Raw genomic sequence first — 27,588 nt, forward strand, 5'->3', positions numbered from 1 at the left:
GTTCAAGTAAGGTGCTTAATTTAGGTAGGAAGTTACCAAAGTAGTTGAGTAGACCCAGGAACGAATGCAGCTCCATCACGTTCTGCGGCTTGGGTGCATTCTTGACGGCTTTGGTTTTCAAATCAGTTGTTCTGATGCCATCAGCCGCGATTTTCTTCCCGAGGAATTCGACCTCCGGTGCCATGAAGAAGCACTTTGAGCGTTTAAGTCTGAGTCCCACTCTGTCCATACGCAGCAGAACCTCTTCCAGGTTGTTCAGATGTTCCTTAGAGTCATGACTGGTGATCAGGATGTCATCTAGGAACACGACGGTTCTGGGAACAGAATTCAGTAGACTTTCCATATTCCTCTGGAATATTGCTGCAGCAGAGCGAATTCCAAATGGGCACCTGTGGTAAATAAATAGTCCTTTGTGCGTGTTAATGCATGTAAGTCTCTTCGACATCTCGACCAACTCCTGCGTGATATAGGCTGACGTCAAGAAGTCCAGTTTTGTGAACGCCTTCTCTCCAACTAGCGTCGCAAACAAGTCATCAGCCTTCGGTAACAGGTACTGATTTTGTTTCGAAACCCTGTTGATCGTAGCCTTGTAGTCTCCACAGATTCTGACTGTGGCATCACTTTTCAGCACAGGAACAATGGGGCTGGCCCATTCATTAAATTCAACCGGTGATATGATCCCTTCACGCTGGAGTCTGTCCAGTTCAATTTTGACCTTTTCCCTCATCATATACGGCACTGCCCAAGCTTTATGATGGACAGGTCTTGCATCTGAGTCCACGTGGATCTGCACCTTGGCTCCCTTGAAGTTGCCGATACCCGGTTCGAACAGCGAGGGGAACTTGCTCAGTACTTGGGCACATATATCTTCCTCCGACGACAATGCCTTTATGTTGTTCCAGTTGCATCTGATTTTCTCCAACCAGCTTCTGCCGAGCAACATTGGGCCATTGCTTGGAACAATCCACAGCGGTAACTCATGAACCGCACCGTTATATGACACATTAATTTGTGCACTGCCAATCACCTTTATCAGTTCTTTGGTGTACGTGCGCAGCTTGGCGTTAACAGGGCTCAGCCTGGGCCTCACAGTCTTAGTATTCCACAGCTAATTAAATGCCCTCTCGTTCATGATCGATTGACTCGCCCCTGTGTCCATTTCCATCAATACCGGTATCCCGTTAAACTTCACCTCAATCAAAATTGGTTTACTCTTGGTTATGAAAGAGTACAGTCCATACACTTCCTCCTGTGGCATCTCGGATTGCGTATCCAGATCCACACTAGTCCGATTCTCATCCTCCACGTGGTGTGTCGCAGCTCACTTGCTCATCTGCGGACACTTGCGCTGGAGATGCCCCACTCTCAGCCAGCCTTTGCAAGTATATTGCTTAAATCAGCATTGCTGGTGCCGATGATTTCCCCCATAACGCCAACACGGAGAAGTCGGATACATTCCCGCTGGCGGACTTTGGGCAGCCACAGGTCTCGCGAACGCAGCTGGATAGGCCCTGCCATGTGCTGCTCTGCGGGAAGCCGAATCATTCGCAAACGCAACCGGATAGGTCCTGCCATGTGCCGCTCTGCTGAATGGTGAATCAATCGCATTTACAGTACTTGCCGAGATTCGGTTCTTCACCGATATTTGCTTTAAACTCCTGTCCATCGTCATACATGATTGAGCAATCTGGATGGCCCTTTTTAAATCCAATTCCTCCACCACCAGAAGTTTGCGCAGGATCACCTCGTGGTTGATACCGATAACAAAGAAGTCCCGCAACATGTCTGCCAACACCATCCCGAACTTGCACGATCCAGCGAGACATCTCAGGTCGGCAATGAATTTCGCCACGCTCTGGCCCTCCGATCGAACGTGTGTATAAAACAGGTATCTCGAGATGATGATGCGGTCATCTGGCTTGAGGTGCTCCCGTACCAATGTACACAACTCCTTGTCTGTTTTCTCTGTTGGATCACTAGGCATGAGTAGATTCTTTATCAGACCATAGATCTTTGAACCTCATACCGTGAGGAACACGGCCCGGTGCCGATCTGTATCGTTGACCCCCTTCATTTTGTTGGCCACGAGGTACTGGTTCAAATGGCTCACAAAGTCTGCCCAATTTTCTCCCTCCACGAATCGCTCTAAAAATCCAACCGTGCTCATTTTGCAAACAAAGGTTGTTATATTCTCATCGTCAAATGTTACGTATGCAATAAAGGTTCAAACTGAATACTGTTTAACTAAGCAAGGTACAACCTTGCTTCTGCTTTATTTAGGCCCAAAGTGCCTAACTCACAAAATGGCTGGCCTTTTATATCAGAGCAGCATCATGTGCGTGCTGCTCAGTAGCCTCCAACAATGACACCATCTGGTGGCTACAAACAGCATGTACATACATGACAGGAGGCTAGACAAGCATATTAGGAGAAGGATATAGAGGGTTATACTGATAGATTTAGATGAGGAAAGTCGGGAGGAGGCTCGAGTGGAGCATAAACGACATATAACCTATGTAATCCTATGTAATCACTATCCAGTGAGCCTCGTGGAAATTGTGAATTTCTGGATATCAGGTAAAATAAGATCAGGCTCAGCTGTGATGTTCCCCAACTAGCCAATGTTCTCTGTCTAGATTTATACCTCAGGGATGATCACTGTTGCAACATACCAAAGGGTGCTCGACACTCAGAACAACACCCTGCTATGAATTAGCAGTCCACATGAAAGGAAAAGAGAAATCTGGGGGAAAATCAGCTCCTGAAAAGGCCACAACTCTATCACCTATCAAAAACCTGTAATAAATTCAAAAATGTCATGCATTTTCACTCACATATTTTTTAAACACAAAACAACATAAAACATGTTCAAAATGTTTGCTTAGGTGTCGGTGTGAATTGCAGTGTTCCCATCACCAAAGTTTGCTAACTGGATATTTGCATATAACCTTGGATCCTTGACTTATCAGCTCCATTGCTGTTGTATTATGTTTGGAATTAACCGCGCTGATCATATCACTAACTAAAATGCGTAGTCTCAAGTGAAGCACCTGTACTTATCTGAAAGTATCCATTAGCACAAGTTTTACTGGGTTGAGCACATTCCAAGGAAACCAAAGGATAAGGCAACAACATCTTCAATCACTCTACCTGTAAAGTCCTGTCCCTGCAGTACAGATTCACACGAGGCACATACTGAAGTCAAGGTCACTCAGGACCTGCACCTTTATTACACAGCTCTCGAATGCCACACTTGCCAGACCTGTCTTTATATACCTATCTGGGACAGGTATCCAGTGTCTCCTGCAAGTGCACCCCTGGTGGTAAGGTAAGCTAGTGGTTACAGGTCATCTCAAGTTACAGTCATGTATAGCATGGTAAGATACAGTTATGTACAGTAGTGTGAGATACATGACACTACCAATTTTCCCATGGAAGCATCACCAAGCTCCAATTCCTTTACCTTGAACAAGGCTCACATTCAACAACCAAAATATTGTGACCCAAGACCACGCCAGGCGTTCGGATTGAGGATTACAAACTGGTGCTACATCCCAGTGAAGCTGTATTACTCTGTTTCTCAATTCTCACTGACATTTAATTCTGGCATAATTTCTGTGGTTAACAATTTACTTAATGTCAAGCAGAAAATATTACAATGTCAACCTACCATCAATGAAGTACTGTCTAATCTCCCTGCTTTCAAAAAGCCCCCTCAAAGCCATTCTCTAACCATGCCTTTGGTCCCTCACCCTAATTCTTTCCAATTACCATCTCCTCGCTGTTTTTCACTCAACAACAGCACTGTAAAAGCACTTGCTATGGATATGTAAGCTATTGTTATGGCAACGTTTACACATCGATACATTACCAAAATTGGTGTAAAATGAGAGCAAACATCAATAAATTAATGAAAACGAAAGAAAAAGGTAGAAAGGGGGATGGGAACCTATGCAGGGAGGCAGAGGGAAACAAGAGGGAGACAGATGCAAAAGATAGAAAGGAGAAAAGTAAAAGTGGAGGACAGAGAATCCCAAGGCAAAAAACAAAAAGGGCAACATTACAGCAAAATTCTAAAGGGCAAGGTGTGTTAAAAAGACAAGCCTGAAGGCTCTGTGCCTCAATGCAAGGAGTATTCGGAATAAGGTGGACGAATTAAGTGTGCAGATAGCAGTTAATGGAGTAATTGGCATCACAGAGACATGGCTCCAGGGTGACCAAGGCTGGGAATTCAACATCCAGGGGTATTCAACATTTAGGAAGGATAGACAGAGAGGAAAATGAGACGGGGTGGTGTTGCTGGTTAAAGAGGAAATTAATGCAATAGTAAGGAAAGATATTGGCTTGGATGATGTGGAATCGGTATGGGTGGAGCTGTGGAATACCAAAGGGCAGAAAACGCTAGTAGGAGTTGTGTACAGGCCACCAAACAGTAGTAGTGAGGTTGGGGACAGCATCAAACAAGAAATAATGGATGTGTGCAATTAAGGTACAGCAGTTATCATGGGCGACTTTAATTTACATATAGAGTGGGAGCAATACCAAACTGGCAGCAATACGATTGAGGAGGATTTCCTGGAGTGTATTAGAGATGGTTTTCTTGACCAATATTTTGAGGAACCAACTAGAGAGCTGGCCATCCTAGACTGGGTGATGTATAACAAGAAGGGATTAATTAGCAATCTTGTTGTGCGAGGCCCCTTGGGGAAGAGTGTCCATAATATGGTACAATTCTTTATTAAGATGGAGAGTGACACAGTTAATTCAGAAACTAGGGTCCGAAACTTAAGGAAAGGTAACTTCGACGGCATGAGGCGCAAATTGACTAGTATAGACTGGCAAATGTTACTTAAAGGGTTGACAGTGGATAGGCAATGGCAAACATTTATAGATCACATGGATGAACTTCAACAGTTGTACATCCCTGTCTGGAGTAAAAATAAAACAGTGAAGATGGCTCAACCATGGCTAACAAGGGAAATTAAGATAGTGTTAGATCCAAGGAAGAGGCATATAAATTGGTCAGAAAAAGCAGCAAACCTGAGGACTGGGAGAAATTTAGAATTCAGCAGAGGAGGACAAAGGGTTTAATTATGAGGGGGAAAATAGAGTACAAGAGGAAGCTTGCCGGGAACATAAAAACTGACTGCAAAAGCTTCCATAGATATGTGAAGAGAAAAAGATTAGTGAAGATGAACGTAAGTCCCTTGCAGTTGGACTCAGGTGAATTATTAATGGGGAACAAAGAAATAGCAGACCAATTGAACAAATACTTTGGTTCTGTCTTCACGAAGTAAGACACAAATGATCTTCCGGATGTACGAGGGGACCGGGGGTCTAGTGAGAAGGAGGAACTGATGCATATCCTTATTAGGTGGGAAATTGTGTTGGGGAAATTGATGGGATTGAAGGAAGATAAATCCCCGGGGCCTAATTGTCTGCATCCCAGAGTACTTAAGGAGGTGGCCCTAGAAATAGTAGATGCATTGGTGATCATTTTCCAACAGTCTATCGACTCTGGATCAGTTCCTATGGACTGGAGGGTAGCAAATGTAACACCACTTTTAAAAAAAAGGAGGGAGAGAGAAAACGGGGAATTATAGACCGGTTAGTCTGACATCAGTAGTGGGGAAAATGTTGGAGTCAATTATTAAGGATGAAATAGCAGCGCATTTGGAGAGCAGTGACAGGATCAGTCCAAGTCGGCATGGATTTGTGAAAGGGAAATCATGCTTGACCAACCTTCTGAAATATTTTGAGGATGTAACTAGTAGAGTGAACAAGGGGGAACCAGTGGATGTGGTGTATTTGGACTTTGAAAAGACATTTGACAAGGTCCCACATAAGAGATTGGTGTGCAAAATCAAAGCACATGGTATTGGGGGTAATGTACTGGCGTGGATAGAGAATTGGTTGGCAGACAGGAAGCAGAGAGTCAGGAGAAACGGGTCCTTTTCCTAATGGGAGGCAGTGACTAGTGGAGTGCCACAGGGCTCAGTGCTGGGACACCAGCTCTTTACATTATACATTAATGATTTGGATGAAGGAATTGAGTGTATCTCCAAGTTTGCAGATGACACTAAACTGGGTGGTGGTGTGAGCTGTGAGGAGGATGCTAAGAGGCTGCAGGTTGATTTGGACAGGTTAGGTGAGTGGGCAAATGCATGGCAGATGCAGTATAATGTGGATAAATGTGAGGTTATCCACTTTGGTGGCAGTAACACGAGGGCAGAGTATTATCTGAATGCTGGCAGATTAGGAAAAGGGGAGGTGCAACAAGACCTGGGTGTCATGGTACATCAGTCATTGAAAGTTGGCATGCAGGTACAGCAGGCAGTGAAGAAGGCAAATGGTATGTTGGCCTTCATAGCTCGGGGATTTGAGAATCGAAGCAGGGAGGTCTTACTGCAGTTGTACAGGGCCTTGGTGAGGTCTCACCTGGAATATTGTGTTCAGTTTTGGTCTCCTAATCTGAGGAAGGACGTTCTTGCTATTGAGGGAGTGCAGCGAAGGTTCACCAGACTGATTCCAGGGATGGCAGGACTGACATATGAGGAGAGACTGGATCAATTGGGCCTTTATACAATGGAGTTCAGAAGGGGATCTCTTAGAAACGTATAAGATTCTGACGGGATGCGACAGGTTAGATGCAGGAAGAATGTTCCCGATGTTGGGGAAGTCCAGAACTAGGGGACACAGTCTTAGACTAAGGGGTAGGCCATTTTGGACTGAGATGAGGAGTAACCTCTTCACTCAGAGAGTTGTTAACCTGTGGAATTCCCTGCCGCATAGAGTCGTTGATGCCAGTTCATTGGATATATTCAACAGGGAGTTAGATATAGCCCTTACGGCTAAAAGGATCAAGGGGTATGGAGAGAAAATGGGAAAGAGGTACTGAGGTGAATGATCAGCCATGATCTTATTGAATGGTGGTGCAGGCTCGAAGGGCCGAATGCACCTATTTTCTATGATTCTATGTTTTTATAATCTGTAATGTTCAAAGTTTCTGATGTATCATCGTGGATATCAATGTCAAGTAATGTCAGGTAATTAAGTTAAGTTGGTTTTTCACAGAAATATAATCTTAGATTATAGTTACAAATTGTACATCTGCAAATCCCATGGTAGGTTTTGAATTTGTGTTCCCAGGATTATTCATCCAGCTCTAGTTTACGAGTCCAGTAATATAACACACTGTCCCTGTTGGTGAGCTGTGACTTTTCTGGCCAATCATTCCAATGATCCTGGCTGGCTCTGAATTGAAGATGATAGAGCTTTCTCTTGCTACATCTGGCTCCACTGATCAAACTGGTCATAAGTTCACCTGCTTTTTTTTTCCTAACAGGACAGAAAGCCCAGTAGTTTGACCTCTAACCCTCTCTCAGGCCTCCCTGTCTGGTGGATTGGCAAGTAGGCCAGCAAATAAACTGGCTATAACTCCCCCCCACTCCCAAGTAGGGATGCCTAGAAACTTTCTCATATAGTTCTAAAATTAATGTCTGGACGGTTCATTGAAGGTCTAAACAATATCCATTAACTAGAGCTGAAGTGCTTTGTGTGAAGCAGCATTTCACATATGGTTTCATCTGATTCTAATATATATCTCCCAGCGCTTCATGGCCAGAAAACGTAATCTCTGGAGAGCTAAATTTAACATAGGCCCCTATTTTCCACTTGCTGGATTTTTGGCGTCCGCACATGTTAACGTACAATTTTTTTGTGTACGTTTGTGTGAGAAAAAAATCAGGACTTTTGCCAAAGAAATATTTGAATTTGGCACAGCGCTCTCCGAAGTTAGTCTGGGTGGGGGGCAGAGCTTCAAGTCTGTGCTAAAAACACTCTGGGCTTGCATGATAAGCTGAAGTTGCCAGGGCAACCAGAGACGCTGAAGCAAATTGAAGCCCACTCGCCCGAAAAGACTGCTACCCCACCGCTGGACCCACTGCAATCCTGAGCCGAAAAGACTGCTCCCCCCCCCCAACACCACCGCTGGATCCGCCGCAATTCTGCGCCAAATGGCCCTCCCGCTCCCAAACTTCAACTCGCGTGGGGGGGCTGGGGGGCGGGCGGCATTCAGCCCGGGATTGCAGCGGGTCCAGTGACAGGGGGAGCAGTCTTTTCGGCCCGGGATTGCAGCAGGGGAAGCAGTATTTTCAGCCTGGAAATCTTCTTCCCTTGCTCCAAAAAGAGTTCCCTGTGGAAAAAAAAGTATTTTTTTTGTATTCTTATTGCCTTGCTCCTGTTCTCTTGTGCGCCACGCTGATTCCTTAATTTAACAGATGGGTTTTTTTGCGGTGCCTTTGGACAAGGTGCACCGCGCTGAAAAAAATCGTGGATAGCCAAAATCAATTAAAGGGCCAAAAACGGTGCGGAAATCAGTTTTCAATCAGATCTGCGCCAAAAAAATCTTGCATTCAAAAACCTGCGCTGACGATCGCTGCCGGCATACAAACTTTGAGCAAAATTTCAAAATCCTGATTGCTCAAAAAAAATCAGCAGACGCCAAAAAAAGGCGCCCAGTGGTAGTGAAAATAAAGCCCATTGTAATGTAAAGGACATCAAGATCCTGCCCTTGAAAACTAGTCAGAAATCCTGAAATGTGACAATGATACATTTATCTTCCTGCATGAACATCCCAAATCAACATATTTTAATTTATTATGGCACAACTTCCCACGGAAGCATCACCAAGCTCCAATTCCTTTACCTTGAACAAGACTCACATTCAACAGCCAAAATATTATGGCCCGAAACCACGCCAGGTGTAAATAAGTCACACTGCCTGGCATTCGGATTGAGGATTACAAACTGGTGCTACATCCCAGTGAAGCTGTATTACTCTGTTTCTCAGTCCTCACTGACATTTAATTCTGGCATAATTTCTGTGGTTAACGATTTACTTAATGTCAAGCAGAAAATATTACAAAGTCAACCTACCATCAATGAAGTACTGTCTAATTTCCCTGCTTTCAAAAAGCCCCCTCAAAGCCATTCTCTAACCATGCCTTTGGTCCCTCACCCTAATTCTTTCCAATTACCATCTCCTCACTGTTTTTCACTCAAAACTCCGGAGCTTTGAACCTGTAATCTGACACTCTAGTACAGTACTGAGGGAATGCTACACCATCGGAGACATCATCTTTTGAATGAGACGTTATACGGAGACCCCTGTCTGCCCTATCAGGTGAATGTAAAAGATCCCATGACACTATTTTGAAGAAGAGCAGGGAGTTCTCCCCAGTGTCCCGGCCAATATTTATCCTCAACAAATGTCACTATAAACAAAGATTATCTGGTCATGATCATATTGCTGTTTGTGGGAGCTTGCTGTGCACAAATGGCTGCCACATTTCCTAAATTACGACAGTGACTACAATCCACAAGTATTTAATTGGCTGAAAAGTGCTTTGGAACATCCTGAGGTCACAAAAGGCAAGTCTTTCTTTTGGTGTGAGAAAACAGAAAATTGGCAACAGAAAAATGTCCAGGATACAGAATGAGTGCAAGAGAATAATTTAACAATGTAAGAGGAATGGAATGCCCAGAGACGGGATGAATGGGGTTATCCAACTGCTCCTTGTTTTGAATGTAAGGAAACAGCTGTACAGCAAATCAACATAATGCACACTATGCAAGCTGTGATTATGCAAATAGATTAAAAGATTATAGCAAGATTTGTGTATGTAATTTGCTCTGAGAAATCACCATGACAGCAAGGATCATAGCAGGAGTTCCACTAATAGCATTTATGGGATTCAAATCCAGCATTAATTTATTTTCACTGATGTGAGGTTTGATAATGACATTTCACATTGTTAATTTAGGAAATAAGCTGATTTCAGAGTGCTGAATGATAGTCACTACTCTAAATCACTCGTCTCAGTGTTCAAAATTATTAAAGAAAGAAAAATAAAAGAAATATAATGCATTTATATTGTGCCTTTCATGACCTGAGGGTATCCCAAAGTTCTTCACAGTCATGAAGTACTTTTAAAGTGTAGTCACGATTGTCATGAAGGTAAATACGGCAGCCAATTTGTGTACAAAAAGATCCTGCAAACAGGAATGAGGTAAATGACCAGGTAATTAGATGTTGTTGTTGTGTTGGTTGAGAGATAAATATTGGCCGGGACACAGGGAGAGCCCCCTATTCGCCTGTTCCCTCTCCAAAGCCATCCAGGCATGGACTCGACTGCAAGAGATAGGCAGCCAAAGTGACCCTCCTGGCGTCCTGCACTCATCCTGGACCTCTGAATGGCTGTCTTTGCCATGCCCAGGAGCAAACCTACAAGAAAGTCCACCAGCTTGCCCATCCCACCCCCTGCCCATTTCAGGTGGCCAAAGAACAGAAGACTAAATATGAAAGTTCAGAGAAGAAGTGAAAAAGAAAATAAAAGGGCAAAGAGGGGGTAATCTTCCAACCTTCAATATGCAGGTCCTTCATTGAAACACATGTGAACTCATTGAACTCATCCTTTTTTGTCATGGAAGCAAGTCATCCTCGATTCGAGGGACCGACTAAGAAGAAGATGAGAATAGAATGGCAGCCAACATAAATGGTAATCCAAAAGTCTTCCAGAGGCATATAAACGGGTAGTAAGAGGAGGGATGGGGCCGATTAGTGACCAAAAAGGAGACTTTGCATTGGTCTTCACCATGGAAGATGCTGCTGCCATAGACATAGTAAAGGGTGGCAGGGGCGGGAGGGGTTGGGGGGCGGTAGAGGAGATACTGAATGGGAAAAGAATTGATAAAGATGAGGTACTAGAAAGGTTGGCTGTACTTAAAGTAGATAAGTCACCAGGACCAGATGGGATGCATTCTCGAACGCTGAGGGAAGTGAAGGAAGAAATTGCAGAGAGACTGGCCATAATCTTCCAATCCTCTTTAGAAAGGGTGGCAAGGGGGTACAGTGGTGGGTACCAGAGGACTGGAGAATTGCAAATATTACACCCTTGTTCAAAAAAGGGTGCAAAGATAAACCCAGCAAATATAAGCCGGTCAGTTTAATCTCAGTAGTGGGAAAGCTTTTAGAAACAATAATCAGGGATCAAATTAACAGTCACTTGGACAAGTATGGATTAATTAAGGAAAACCAGCATGGATTTGTTAAAGGCAAATCATGTTTAACCAACTTGACTGAGTTTTTTGATGAGGTAACAGAGAGGGCTGATGAGGGCAATGCAGTTGATATGGTGTACATGGATTTTCAAAAGGTGTTCGACAAAGTGCCACATAATAGGCTTGAAAGAAAGACTTGGATTTATATAACGTTTTCACGACACTGAACGTCGCAAAGGGCTTTACAGCCAATTAAGTGCTTTTGGAGTATGGTCACTGTTGTAATGTGGGAAAAATGGCAGCCAATTTGTGCACAAGCAAGCTCCCACAAACAGCAATGTGATAATGACCAGATAAGCTATTTTTTGTTATGTTGACTGAGGGATAAATATTGATCAGGACACCAGGGACATCCTGGTGCAAGGGTCAAGGATGTCTCCGAGCGAGTGCAGGACATTCTAAAAAGGGAGGGAGAACAGCCAGTTGTCGTGGTGCACATTGGTACCAACGACATAGGTAAAAAAAGGGATGAGGTCCTACGAGACGAATTTAAGGAGCTAGGAGTTAAATTAAAAAGTAGGACCTCAAAAGTAGTAATCTCGGGATTGCTACCAGTGCCATGTGCTAGTCAGAGTAGGAATCGCAGGATAGCACAGATGAATATGTGGCTTGGGCAGTGGTGCAGCAGGGAGGGATTCAAATTCGTGGGGCATTGGAACAGGTTCTGGGGGAGGTGGGACCAGTACAAACCGGATGGTCTGCACTTGGGCAGGAACGGAACCAATGTCCTAGGGGGAGTGTTTGCTGGTGCTGTTGGTGAGGAGTTAAACTAATATGACAGGGGGATGGGAACCAATACAGGGAGACAGAGGGAAACAAAAAGGATACAAAAACAAAAAACAGAAAAGAGATGAGTAAAAGTGGAGGGCAGAGAAACCAAAGGCAAGAAACAAAAAGGGCCACTGAATATAAAAGGGCTGCAGGAGGGGTAAAAACTAAAAATCATGGTTTAAAAACTAGGATGAAAACACTCTACCTAAATGCACGCAGCATGCGAAGTAAAGTAAATGAGTTGACGGCACAAATCATGACAAATGGGTATGATTTGGTGGCCATTACAGAAACATGGTTGCAAGGTGGCCAAGACTGGGAATTAAACATACAGGGGTATCTGACGATTCAGAAAGATAGGCAAGAAGGGAAAGGAGGTGGAGTAGCTCTGTTAATAAAGGATGATATCAGGGCAGTTGTGAGGGATGATATTGGCTCCAATGAACAAAATGTTGAATCATTGTGGGTGGAGATTAGAGATAGTAAGGGGAAAAAGTCACTGGTCGGCGTAGTTAATAGGCCCCCAAATAATAATTTCACGGTGGGGCGGGCAATAATCAAGGGAATAATGGAGGCATGTGAAAAAGGAACGGCAGTAGTCATGGGGGATTTTAACCTACATATCTATTGGTCAAATCAAATCGCAGGGGATAGCCTGGAGGAGGAATTCACAGAATGCATACGGGATTGTTTCTTAGAACAGTATGTAACAGAGCCTACAATGGAGCAAGCCATCTTGGATCTGGTCCTGTGTAACGAGACAGGAAAAATAAATGATCTCCTCGTAAAAGATCCTCTCGGAATGAGTAATCACAATATCGTTGAATTTGTAATACAGATTGAGGATGAGGAAGTTGTGTCAGAAACGAGCGTACTATGATTAAACAAAGGGGACTACAGTGGGATGAGGGCAGAGTTGGCTAAAGTAGACTGGAAACAAGGACTAAACGGTGGCACAATTGAGGAACAGTGGAGGACTTTTAAGGAGCTCTTTCATAGTGCGCAACAAAAATATATTCCAGTGAAAAAGAAGGGCGGCAAGAGAAGGGATAACCAGCCATGGATAACCAAGGAAATAAAGGAAAGTATCAAATCAAAGACCAATGCGTATAAGGTGGCCAAGGTTAGTGGGAAACTAGAAGTTTGCGAAAATTTTAAGCAACAGCAAAGAATGACTAAAAAAGCAGTAAAGAAAGGGAAGATAGATTACGAAGGTAAACTTGTGCAAAACATAAAAACAGATAGTAAAAGCTTTTACTGATATATAAAACGGAAAAGAGTGACTAAAGTAAATGTTGGTCCCTTAGAAGATAAAATGGGGGATTTAATAATGGGAAATGTGGAAATGGCTGAGGCCTTAAACAATTATTTTGCTTCCGTCTTTACAGTAGAAGACACAAAAACCATGCCAAAATTTGCAGGCCACAAGAATGTGGGAAGGGAGGACCTTGAGACAATCACTATCACTAGGGGAATAGTGCTGGACAGGCTAATGGGACTGAAGGTAGTCCCCTGGTCCTGATGAAATGCATCCCAGGGTATTAAAAGAGATGGCGGAAGTTATAGCAGATGCATTCGTTATAATCTACCAAAATTCTCTGGACTCTGGGGAGGTACCAGCGGATTGGAGAGCAGCTAATGTAACGCCTCTGTTTAAAAAAGGGGGCAGGCAAAAGGCAGGTAACTATAGGCCGGTTAGTTTAACATTTGTAGTGGGGAAAATGCTTGAAACTATCATTAAGGAAGAAATAGCGGGACATCTGGATAGGAATAGTGCAATCAAGCAGACGCAGCATGGATTCATGAAAGGGAAATCATGTTTAACTAACTTACTGGAATTCTTTAAGGATATAACGAGCACGGTGGATAGAGGTGTACCGATGGATGTGGTGCATTCGATAAGGTGCCACACAAAAGGTTACTGCAGAAGATAAAGGTACGCGGAGTCAGAGGAAATGTATTAGCATGGATAGAGAATTGGCTGGCGAACAGAAAGCAGAGTGTCGGGATAAATGGGTCCTTTTCCGGTTGGAAATCAGTGGTTAGTGAAGTGCCACAGGGATCAGTGCTGGGACCACAACTATTTACAATATACATAGATGACCTAGAAGAGGGGACAGAGTGTAGTGCAACAAAATTTGCAGATGACACTAAGATTAGTGGGAAAGCGGGTTGTGTAGAGGACACAGAGAGGCTGCAGAGAGATTTGGATAGGTTAAGCGAATGGGCTAAGGTTTGGCAGATGGAATACAATGTCGGAAAGTGTGAGGTCATCCACCTTGGGGAAAAAAAACAGTAAAAGGGAATATTATTTGAATGGGGAGAAATTACAACATGCTGTGGTGCAGAGGGACCTGGGGGTCTTTGTGCATGAATCCCAAAAGGTTAGTTTGCAGGTGCAGCAGGTAATCAGGAAGGCAAATGGAATGTTGGCCTTCATTGCGAAAGGGATGGAGTACAAAAGCAGGGAGGTCTTGCTGCAACTGTATAAGGTATTGGTAAGGCCGCACCTGGAGTACTGTGTGCAGTTTTGGTCACCTTACTTAAGGAAGGATATACTAGCTTTGGAAAGGGTACAGAGACAATTCACTAAGCTGATTCCAGAAATGAGGGGGTTACCTTATGATGATAGATTGAGTAGACTGGGTCTTTACTCCTTGGAGTTCAGAAGGATGAGGGGTGATCTTATAGAAACATTTAAAATCATGAAAGGGATAGACAAGATAGAAGCAGAGAGGTTGTTTCCATTGGTGGGGGAGACTAGAACTAGGGGGCACAGCCTCAAAATACGGAGGAGCCAATTTAAAACCGAGTTGAGAAAGAATTTCTTCTCCCAGAGGGTTGTGAATCTGTGGAATTCTCTGCCCAAGGAAGCAGTTGAGGCTAGCTCATTGAATGTTTTCAAGTCAAAGATAGATAGATTTTTAACCAATAAGGGAATTAAGGGTTATGGGGAGCGGTCGGGTAAGTGGAGCTGAGTCCACGACCAGATCAGCCATGATCTTATTGAATGGCGGAGCAGGCTCGAGGGGCTAGATGGCCTACTCCTGTTCCTAATTTTTATGTACTTATGTTCTTATAACTCCCCTGCTCTTCTTCGAAATAGTGCCATGGGATCTTTTATGTCCACTTGAGAAAGCAGATGGGGCTTTGGTTTAAGGTCTCATCCGAAACACGGTACCTCCAACAATGCAGTGCTCCCTCAGCACTGCAATGGAGTGTCGGCCTAGATTTTTGTGCCAACAAAGTTGAAGCCCGTGGAATAAAGGGGACAGTGGCAGCATAGATACAAAATTGGCTAAGTGACAGGAAACAGAGAGTTGTAGTGAATGGTTGTTTTTCAAACTGGAGGAAGGTATACAGTGGTGTTCCCCAGGGTTCGGTACCAGGACCACTGCTTTTCTTGATATATATTAATGACTTGAACGTGTGTGTACAGGATACAATTTCAAAATTTGCAGATGACACAAAACTTGGAGTATAGTGAAGAGTGAGGAAGATAGTGAGAGACTTCAAGAGGACATAGACAGGCTGGTGGAATGGGCGGACACATGACAGATGAAATGTAATGCAGAACAGTGTGAAGTGACACCTTTAGGTAGAGAGAATGAGGAGAGGATATATAAACTAAAGGGTACAATCCTAAAAGGGGAGCATGAATAGAGAGACCTCGGGGTATATGGCAACAAATTATTGAAAGTGGCAGGGCAGTTTGAGAAAGCAGTTAAAAAGCTTACAGGATCCTAGGCTTCATGAATAGAGGTATAGAGTACAAAATCGTGGAAACTTTGATGAACCTGTAAAAAAACACATTCGGCCTCAAATGGAGTATTGTGTCCAATTCTGGGCACCGTACTTTAAGAAGGATGTGAAGGCCCTCGAGATGGTGCAGAAAAGATTTATGAGAATGATTCCAGGGATGAGGGACTTCAGTTACGTGGATAGACTGGAGATGCTGGAGTTGTTCTTACAGCAGAGAAGATTGAGACGAGATTTGATTCAAAATTATGAGCGGTCTAGACAGAGTAGATAGAGAGAAACTGTTCCCATTGGCAGAAGGATCAAGAACCAGAGGACACAGATTTAAGGTGATTGGCAAAAGAACCAAAGGCGACATAAGAAAAAACTTTTTTTACACGGCTAGTCGTTCGGGTCTGGAATGCAGCTAACAGTTACTCCAAACTAACTGAGGCCAGTGTATGTGGCCACTTTTGTAGGCACAGAAAAATATTACCTACATTTAAGAAATCAGCGCAGGTAGTCAGAGATGGGGGTGGGGTCCGGGGGAAGGTGAGTTAGAGGATTCTAAAGCACTAAACACCTTCACATCATCAGCACAACATCACAACATCACAACATCTTCAGCACAACATCATCAAAAATAAAGGAAAGATAAATCAGAAAATAGAGCAGTCCTGCCTTGCCAACGGCAGAACGCACTGGCCAGCCCTTTGGCCAGGGCTAGGGGTGGCAGGCATGCATGACTGTAGGGGTGAGGGATGTTTTTTTTTTTACAGTTGTCCTGAAATGTTGTTTGGTGATAATGGAACATGATTCAGTCTTAATGCAAAATATCTTTTATTAGATATTTTACATTGCACTTCAACAACAATAACAACAACAGCAACAACAGCAAAGAAAGGCTGCACCCATCTCTCGCCCACATCTCAGGGAAAGTGCACTTCCTCATAGGGTCGGTGATGGTGGCGGTGGGGGGTTGGGGGCCCGGTTTGGGTCTCACCGGTGGCTGGATTGAAGTGGGAGTGGCATTTGAGTATCCGGCCTTTGTGCCCTTATTGCTGCAGCGAGCTCTCTCATGGCATCTGCCATCATTTGCACACACTCTGAAATGCCTGCCCTCAGTTCCCATCTCACTGCTGATATTTCATCTGACAGTGTCGCTACCTCATCACGCACCCCACTGGCGGTCGCCACGAGTGATCTTATAAGGGCATTGGTCTCCTCGCCTTTATGACATAACCTGATTAACATCTGACGAAGGCTGCATCTCAGGAGAGACTGGTTGGCTTCTCCTTCCCCTCGCCGTGGGTCTGCCTAGTGGCACCCCTCCAGTGTGAGGCGTAGGCTGGGATGGTGGGGCACTGGGTGTCCCAACATGCATTTCATCACTGCCACGGAGACCCGCAACCTCGGAAGGTGTGAAACCATGGAATGTCGCTGTGGAACTCATGGAGGTTTCTGGCAGTGTGATGCCCTGTACTATGGACTGATCCATTTCACAATCAGCATTCTCCCGTGAACACATTTCCATGGACCCCTCCTCTTCCAACCCACCTTGGTCTGGAGCGCACATCTGGATCTCTGGTGGATCTTCAGGATGTTCAGGATTGTCTTCTTCTTCTGCAAAATGCAACAGAACAGTCAAATGATTAGCAGCACAGGAGGGGGCAGGATGGATGGCATGAGTAGTCTGACGTGTAGCAGGCCAGTCAGCAGGTTGATTTGAAGGGCGACGATGCATTTTAATGACTCACGCTCACCCTCGTGCATGGGTCCAGCTTGTGCAGAGCTGATTCGTTTTCTGAGGTCCCCTCTCACTCTTCTGAACTCCAGTGAATACAAGCCCAGTTGATCCAGTCTTTCTTGATAGGTCAGTCCCACCATCCCGGGAATCAGTCTGGTGAATCTTCGCTGCACTCCCTCAATAGCAAGTATGTCCTTCCTCAAGTTAGGAGACCAAAACTGTACACAATACTCCAGGTGTGGCCTCACCAAGGCCCTGTCCAACTGTAGCAACACCTCCCTGCCCCTGTACTCAAATCCCCTCGCTATGAAGGCCAACATGCCATTTGCTTTCTTAACCGCCTGCTGTACCTGCATGCCAACCTTCAATGACTGATGTACCATGACACCCAGGTCTCGTTGCACCTTCCCTTTTCCTAATCTGTCACCATTCAGATAATAGTCTGTCTCTCTGTTTTTACCACCAAAATGGATAACCTCACATTTATCCACATTATACTTCATCTGCCACGCATTTGCCCACTCACCTAACCTATCCAAGTCACTCTGTAGCCTCATAGCATCCTCCTCGCAGCTCACACTACCACCCAACTTAGTGTCATCCGCAAATTTGGAGATACTACATTTAATCCCCTCGTCTAAATCATTAATGTACAATGTAAACAGCTGGGGCCCCAGCACAGAACCCTGCGGTACCCCACTAGTCACTGCCTGCCATTCCGAAAAATACCCATTTGCTCCTACTCTTTGCTTCCTGTCTGACAACCAGTTCTCAATCCACGTCAGCACACTACCCCCAATCCCATGTGCTTTAACTTTGCACATTAATCTCCTGTGTGGGACCTTGTCGAAAGCCTTCTGAAAGTCCAAATATACCACATCAACTGGTACTCCTTTGTCCACTTTATTGGAAACATGTAATGGCACTTAAAATTCCATGTGTGTGTGCGCTGCCGACGTCATTTTGAAACTCTGATGTTCCTTTCGAACGTTGCCTGTTGAGCCTTGCTTTTAAGCGCTCCACCCTGCCTCCACTCCCGCTGCTGCTCCCACGCAGTTCTATTGCCTCTCATAATTCATTAAAATGCCATGAACAGTTACAGGAAGTAATCAACAAGTCTAATGGTCTTTAGAGCTAGAGGACTAGAATTCAAGGATTAGGAGATATGCTACAGCTATTGGTTCGAGCACACCTGCAGTACTGTAAGCATTAACTGTAATGTCAACTCGCTCTAATGGAGAAATAATTTACCCAGCATAGCCCAATCCCCGAGGGACCCGGATAATCAAGAGATGCCTGTACTTACACTCACTACTTGACCAACGTCCTGCCATTTCTTCTTGCACTGGCTTCCAGATCTTGCGGTATTCACCCCTGCGGAGTATTCTTCTGCAACTAGGTTCCATCGTCTTCTCATTTCTTTAAATGGAACTTTTGTGGGACCACTCTTACTGATATCCAGCTCCAGCCATTTGTCCTCAATGACAGTGACTAGTTTTTCCACTTCCTCATGGAGGAAATTCTTTGTTCTTGTTGCACGCTCTTGCGTCATTGGTGCATTGGACTTACACTCAGGTTGTCTTGAAAAATGACAGTTCTCCGATGCAGCACCCCTTTCCACTCCCTCAGCCATCCAAAAATCCCGATTCACACCTTACCTTTACATCTGGTCCATTGCCAATGCTGCTGAGGCACTGAGAACATTCTCCCTTTAATTGGCCGATTGCCAAGCTTCCTGCTCTATTGCACATGCGCGCGCGCTGAAACACGCATTGAAACAGACATACGTCCCCCTGCCGGCACTCGAGGAGACGCTGGGCCCAAGCCCTGTCCCCGGCGGCTGCACTGAGCAAGCGCAGCCGAAGCTCCGCCCCCCCACCCCCCACCCCAGAGGCTCTGCAGTGCCACGCTACGGGACCAGAACGATGAAGGAGCAGCCAAATTAAAAGGTACATTTTTGGTGTGTTTTGTGCCCCACAAAGTCGGCATACCATGGCTAACTGCGTCGCTCTTGGCAGCTGGGGAAATTTGGGCCCTATATTTGCAAAGTAGGTAACTGCGTAAGTGCGAGGTTTTTTAAATTTCACTTTCTCATATTTATATATATGTATCTTTAATTTTTGTCCTCTTTCAGGTGAGATTTGAACACAAATAAATGATTTTCGCCCACTTTTCTGTCCTTTACCTAACTTTCCACTAGCCCGGTCCACATTTGCTACTTTCTGTTCCCCAGTCACGAGAATCTAGATAAATATTTCTTCACTGCCGGGTGTCTCTCCATCGCTACTCTGCACCTAGTATCAGACCTTACATTGAAACTGCATCGTCCACTCATTTACATTTATGTGCTTTCCCCCTTGTTGGGTGTTCTATTTTACAGTGAATGTACGGAGGGGGACGGATCGCCCATCAGTGAAACTTGAACAATAAAGTTTGGAACTGAACGAAACAACAAGGCTGGGAATTTTGCAGAGCACCATTTCTATAGTGTGATCCACACTTGTGATTCAGTCAAGAGCAAGTTTAAAATAGTTGCAAAAGAGAAGAATGGGGCAGCATCCAATGAGATGGCCAGTCTCATTGGACAATGATCACCAAATAGGTTGACACTCATTAGTTGCAATCTGGGATCATTTCACTGTAATTATAAACTATGCACAAGTGTTATTAAAATTCAAAGCTTAAGGGTAAAAATATATCTTGTTAAATGACTATATACAAGTGAGAGTCTAACCTCCGCCCCATGACATTCAACGGCATTACCATCACCGAATCCCCCACCATCAACATCCTAGTCACCATTGACCAGAAACTTAACTGGGCCGGCCACATAAATAATGTGGCCACAAGAGCAGGTCAAAGGCTGGGAATTCTGCTGCGAGTGTCTCACCTCCTGACTCCCCAAAGCCTTTCCACCATCTACAAGTCAGAAATTTGATGGAATACTCGCCACTTGTCAGGATGAGTGCAGCTCCAACAGCACTCAAGAACTTGACACCTTCCAGGACAAAACAGCCTGTTATGTATGTAAGCATTACCAATGTATAAGATTTGCCACCAGGGGGCGCACCTTTGCAGACCCAAGGGTCACCTGCACACCCTGGGCAAGCAGGTATAAAAGGCAGACTACCATGCTGCCTCCTCACTCTGGAGCAACAATAAAGAGGCCAAGGTCACAACAGTTTGAGCTGAAGATGCACAGTCTTGTGGTGTTATTCTAAACATAACACAGTCCACTTGATTTGCACCCCATGTACCACCTTAAACATTTATTCCCTCCACCACTGGCACAACATGTCTGCAGTGTACACCATCTGCCAAGGCTTCTTCGGCAGCACCTCCCAAACCCGTGACCTCTACCACCTAGAAGAACAAGGGCAGCAGTTGCATGGGAACACCATCACCTGCACATTCCCCTCCAAGTCATACACCATTCTGACTTTGAAATATATCACCGTTCCTTCATCGTCGTTGGATCAACATCCTGGAACTCCCTCCCTAACAGCACTGTGGGAGTACCTTCACTACACGGACTGCTGCAGTTTAAGAAGGTGGCCCATCATTACCTTCTCAAGGGTAATTAGGGAAGGGCAATAAATGCTGGCCTTGACAGTGACGCCCACATCCCATGTCTGAATACATTTTAAAAAGTACAAAAGTGCTTTGCACAAAGCTGCATTCCCAATTCGGAGCCATGGTTGAAGGGAGAGTGGATTGAAGAATCGGACCCCGCTCCCTGTAGCCCTATCTCCTACCAGTACCCCTCAGAGTGTGGCTCTCCACTCGGGATGGAGGAAGACATAATTACCCCTTCTTTCTCACAGCTTTGATGGTTATGTGGTCAAGTTCACTTGCATTGCAAAGCTCTTACAAGCACAGCTGGCTCATTTCTATATATGTATGTCAAAACTTGTATTGCTGTGTCAGATCTTGATGGTTCAGTGATTTTCCATAAGGTCAACAACACACTGATCATGAAACATTTAACAGACTGATTTGTCATCAACATAAATTAAAGTTAATCATCGCTATTTATTGCTCTTTGTAGTATTTACTGGATTGATTAGGATCTGGCACAAACCATCTCTCTCAAGAGAATTATTAACTTATCCCCCAGCCAGGCTGAAGCAGATATAAAGCATATTCTCCATGGAAGATTTTATTTATTTTATTCACAATTTTCTTCTGGGCTTTAATTATTTACTTTTTAGAACATTTTGGAATTCTTTTGATTCAATTCCCCTCGGAATCTCGTTAGAATTTAAGTTCTTTTGATTGTATTCTGCAAATGTTGCATTTCTGGATGACTCATTGGAACTTGTTGCATGACATTCAAGACACAGACAGAACTATATAGACAATTGAGCATAGTTGGGTAGCACTGCACATAACAAGTAGATGTTATTGATTTTTATCAGGAAGCCACAGGCAGAGAGGAGAAGAAGTGAGAGGCAGGGTTGAGGAATGTTTTATACTCGGTACCAGCAGTAAGGAGACAATTTGGCATATTTAATGAGGTTTGGGAGAGTGGTGGGAAGCTGGTAATGCTAGTGTTCTTAAAGTATAGTCTGTTTTAGGTTGAGTCGGACATTAATGGTGATGAAGAGGAAAATGCTGAGGAAGGGGTAAGAAAAGGAGACCCACATTTTGGTGGCTTTCCAACTGCACTCACAGTCCATGCAACATTTGTTTAGATCGGCAGATGTCTAGTTCACGTGTTCATCATGGAGGGCAGAGGGCTGGGAGTCAATAAAACTGTTTTGACTTTTTGGAGCGTTTTTTCTTTCTGTTTATAACAGAGAATGCCTGTCCCCGAGACAGTGGTAGGGTATGGAGTGTGGCCAACATTTAGTGGATTTAAAGTCCACAAGATTCTGTGACACATAAATTCTTAAAAATGATGGAGCGGTTAAAATAAATTCACGAAGAAGGTCAGTAGGATTTGGGGGTTTATATCGAAAGGGATTGAATATAAAGGCAAAAGGATCATGACTTTACAAAATAAGGGTTCGGTCATATCTGGAATACTGTGTGCAGCTTTGGGCTTTCCACCATAGGAGGAATATAATTGCCCTGAACAGAGTGCAAACTTACTAGGATGATATCAGGAAAGACTCAGGATTGCTACCAGTGCCACGTGCTAGTCATAGTAGGAATAGCAGGATAGTTCAGATGAATACGTGGCTTAAGGAATGGTGCAAGGGGGTGGGATTCAAATTCCTGGGACATTGGAACCGGTTCTGGGGGAGGTGGGACCAGTACAAACCGGACGGTCTGCACCTGGGCAGGACCGGAACCGATGTCCTAGGCAGAGTATTTGCTAGTGCTGTTGAGGAGGGTATAAACTAATATGGCACGGGGATGGGAATCTATGCAGGGAGGCAGAGGGAAGTAAAAAGGGGGCAGAAGCAAAAGGTAGGAAGGAGAAAAGTAAGAGTGGAGGGCAGAGAAATCAAGGGTAAAAATCAAAAAGGGACACATTACAACATAATTCTAAAAGGACAGAGTGTTAAAAAAAACAAGCCTGAAGGCTCTGTGTCTCAATGCGAGGAGCATTCGTAATAAGGTGGATGAATTAACTGCGCAGATAGCTGTTAATGGATATGATGTAATTGGGATTACGGAGACATGGCTCCAGGGTGACCAAGGCTGGGAACTCAACATCTGGGGGTATTCAATATTCAGGAAGGATAGACAGAAAGGAAAAGGAGGTGGGGTAGTGTTACTGGTTAAAGAGGAGATTAACGCAGTAGTAAGCCAGACAGGAGGGCGGGTATTACTACGGCCCTGTAGACCATGAGCTTGGTGACAGTTTTGAGGGCCTGGACTTCAAACACTCTTTTACTCAGGCGGCCGAAGGCTGCACTGGCGCACTGGAGGTGGTGTTGGATCTCGTCGTAAATGGCTGCTCTTATTGATAGGAGGCTCCCGAGATAAGGGAAGTGGTCCACGTTGTCCAGGGCCACGCCATGGATCTTGACGTCTAGGGGGCGAGGACAGGCTGGTAGAGGACCTTTGTCTTCCTGATGTTTAGCGTAAGGCCTATGCTTTCATACGCCTCGGTAAATACGTCGACTATGTCCTGGAGTTCAGCCTCTGTGTGCGCACAGACGCAGGCATCGTCCACATACTGTAGCTCGACGACAGAGATTGGGGTGGTCTTGGACCTGGCCTGGAGACAGCGAAGGTTGAACAGCTTCCCACAGGTTCTGTAATTTAGTTCCACTCCAGCGGGGAGCTTGTCCACTGTGAGGTGGAGCATGGCAGTGAGGAAGATTGAGAAAAGAGGGTTGGAGCAATGACACAGTCCTGCTTGACCCCGGTTCGGACATGAATTGAGTCTGTGATGGATCTGTTAGTAAGGATCCATGCACAGCAGACACCTCAAGTCGCTGGAGAAATACCACCAGCGATGTCTCCGCAAGATCCTACAAATCCCCTGGGAGGACAGATGTACAAACATTAGTGTCCTCATCAAGGCCAACATCCCCAGCATTGAAGCACTGACTACACTTGATCAGCTCCGCTGGGCAGGCCACATAGTTCGCATGCCAGACACGAGATTCCCAAAGCAATCACTCTACTCGGAACTCATCCACGGCAAACGAGCCAAAGGCAGGCAGAGGAAACATTACAAGGACACTCTCAAAGTCTCCCTGATAAAGTGCGACATCTCCACTAACACCTGGGAGTCCCTGATCGCCCTAAGTGGAGGAAGTGCATCCGGGAGGGCGCTGAGCTCCTCGAGTATCGTCGCCGAGAGCATGCAGAAATCAAGCGCAGGCAGTGGAAGCAGTGTACGGCAAACCAGGCTCCCTGCCCACTCTTTTCCTCAATGACTATCTGTCCCACCTGTGACAGAGACTGTGGTTCTCGTATGGGACTGTACAACCACCTAACAACTCATGCTAAGAGTGGAAGCAAGTCTTCTTCGATTCCGAGTGACTGCCTATGATGGTGATGAGTAAGGAAGGACATTAGCGTGGATGATGTGGAATCTATATGGGTAGAGCTGAGAAACACCAAAAGGCAGAAAACGTTAGTGGGAGTTGTGTACAGACCATCAAACAGTAGTAGTGAGGTTGGGGATGGCATCAAACAGGAAATTAGGGATGCGTGCAATAAAGGTACAGCAGTTATCATGGGTGACTTTGATCTACATATAGATTGGGCTAACCAAACTGGTAGCAATACTGTTGAGGAGGATTTCCTGAAGTGTATAAGGGATGGTTTTCGAGACCTATATTTCGAGGAACCAACTAGAGAGCAGGCCATCCTAGACTGGGTCTTGTGTAATGAGAGGATTAATTAACAATCTTGTTGTGCGAGGCCCCTTGGGGAAGAGTGACCATAATATGGTAGAATTCTTCATTAAGATGGAGAGTGATGCAGTTAATTCAGAGAGTAGGGTCCTGAACTTAAAGAAAGGTAACTTCGATGGTATGAGACGTGAATTGGCTAGGATAGACTGGTGAATGATACTTAAAGGGTTGACGGTAGATAGGCAATGGCAGACATTTAAAGATCACATGGATGAACTACAACAATTGTACATCCATGTCTGGAGTAAAAATAAAACGGGGAAGGTGGCTCAGCTGTGGCTAACAAGGGAAATTAGGGATAGTGCTAAATCCAAGGAAGAGGCATATACATTGGCCAGAAAAAGCAGCAAACCTGAAGACTGGGAGAAATTTAGAATTCAGCAGAGGAGGACTAAGGGTTTAATTAGGAGGGGGGGAAATAGAGTATGAGAGTAAGCTTGCAGGGAACATAAAAACTGATTGCAAAAGCTTCTATAGATATGTGAAGAGAAAAAGATTAGTGAAGACTAATGTAGGTCCCTTGCAGTCAGAATCAGATGAAGTCATAAAGGGGAACAAGGAAATGGCAGACCAATTGAACAAATACTTTGGTTCTGTCTTCACTAAGGAAGACACGAATAACCTCCCGAAATACTAGGGGACCGAAGGTCTAGCGAGAAGGAGGAACTGAGGGAAATCTTTATTAGTCTGGAAATAGTGTTGGGGAAATTGATGGGATTGAAGACCGATAAATCTGCAGGGCCTGATAGTCTGCATCCCAGAGTACTTAAGGAAGTAGTCCTAGAAATAGTAGATACATTGGTGGTTATTTTTCAACATTCCATGGACTCTGGATCAGTTCCTATAGATTGGAGGGTAGCTAATGTAACCTCACTTTTTAAAAAAAGGAAGGAGAGAGAAAACAGGAAATTATAGACCGGTTAGCCTGTTATCGGTAGTGGGGAAAATGCTGGAATCAATTATAAAAGATGAAATAGCAGCACATTTGGAAAGCAGTGACAGGATCAGTCCAAATCAGCATGGATTTATGAAAGGGAAATCACGCTTGACAAATCTGCTAGAATTTTTTCAGGATGTAACTAGTAGAGTGGACAAGGGAGAACCAGTGGATGTGGTGTATTTGGACTTTCAAAAGACTTTTGACAAGGTCCCACACAAGAGATTGGTGTGCAAAATTAAGACACATGGGATTGGGGGTAATGTAGTGACGTGGATAGAGAACTGGTTGGCAGACAGGAAGCAGGGAATAAATGGGTCCTTTTCAGAATGGCACGCAGTGACTAGTAGGGTACTGCAAGGTTCAGTGCTGCAGCCCCAGCTATTTACAATATATATTAATGATTTAGACGAAGGAATTGCATGTTAGATCTCCAAGTTTGCAGATGATACTAAGCTGGGTGGCAGTGTGAGCTGTGAGGAGGATGCTAAGAGGCTGCAGGGTGACTTGGACATGTTAGGTGAGTGGGCAAATGCATGGCAGATGCAGTATAATGTGGATAAATGTGAGTTATCACTTTGGTGGCAAAAACAGGAAGGCAGATTATTATCTGAATGGCGATAGATTAGTAAAAGTGGAGGTGAAACGAGACCTGGGTGTCATGGTACATCAGTCATTGAAAGTAGGCATGCAGGCGGTAAAGAAAGCCTGTTGGCCTTCATAGTGAAAGGATTTGAGTATAGGAGCAGGGAGGTGTTGCTACAGTTGTACAGGGCCTTGGTGAAACCACACCTTGAGTATTGTGCAGTTTTGGTCTCCTAATCTGAGGAAAGACATTCTTGCTATTGAGGGAGTGCAGCGAAGGTTCACCAGACTGATTCCCGGGATGGCAGGATTGACACATGAAGAAAGACTGGATCGACTAGGCTTATATTGACTGGAATTTAGAAGAATGAGAGGGGAGCTCACTGAAGCATATAAAATTCTGACGGGATTGGACCGGTTCGATGCAGGAAAAATGTTCCTGATGTTGGGGAAGTCCAGAACCAGGATAAGGATAAGGGGTAAGCTATTTAGGACCGAGATGAGGTGAAACTTTTTCACCCAGAGAGTTGTGAACCTGTGGAACTCTCTACCACAGAAAGTTGTTGAGTCCAGTTCGTTGGATATATTCAAAAGGGAGTTCGATGTGGCCCTTACGGCTAAAGGGATCAGGGGGTATGGAGAGAAGGCAGGAGTGGGGTCCTGAAATTGCATAATCAGCCATGATCATATTGAATGGTGGTGCAGGCTCAAAGGGCCGAATGGCCTGCTCCTGCACCTCCTTTCTATGTTATCTTGAATGGAGACGATTGAGGGGATCTGATAGCGGTGTTCAAAATTATAAAGGTCAACATAGATAGTTTAATTCCATTGGTAGGTAAAACAAAGACCGTGATATTAAGATAAGCACTATATACATGAAGGGAAAGATTAGAAGAAACTTTTTCATGCAGTTATTGGAATGTAGAATGCTTTGCCATGTCTGGTCATTACTACTAAATTGATTACAACATTAAAAAAAATTACTGGGATAATGATGGATAATTTAAAAAGAATACAAAAAAGTGTGTGCGAAACCAGGAAAATAGGACAGGTTTGGGGAGAAAGATTAGAAAATAGGACTGTGAAAATCATCTCCAACCATGCAGCCACTCCTTCAGAATTTCACTGCAGGCTTGAATCCACCACCTTCTCACTCAGAGACAAAACTGCGGCTAACTGAGCCAAGCTGACAGCGTGGCATAGAAATTGAGTCGCGTTGTTCGACCTCCTAACTCCCCAAAATGACATGCCAGAAATGCCTGCACACTTTCAACCAGCAGTGTGCCGCCATCATATTGGTTAAGGATAGACAAGAGGCTTCCTTTGTTCACATTACGCACATGCATTAGTCCCTCTGCATATACAAA

Source organism: Pristiophorus japonicus, chromosome 2 (genome assembly GCF_044704955.1).
Source record: "Pristiophorus japonicus isolate sPriJap1 chromosome 2, sPriJap1.hap1, whole genome shotgun sequence".
In the NCBI taxonomy this organism is placed as follows: Eukaryota; Metazoa; Chordata; class Chondrichthyes; family Pristiophoridae; genus Pristiophorus; species Pristiophorus japonicus.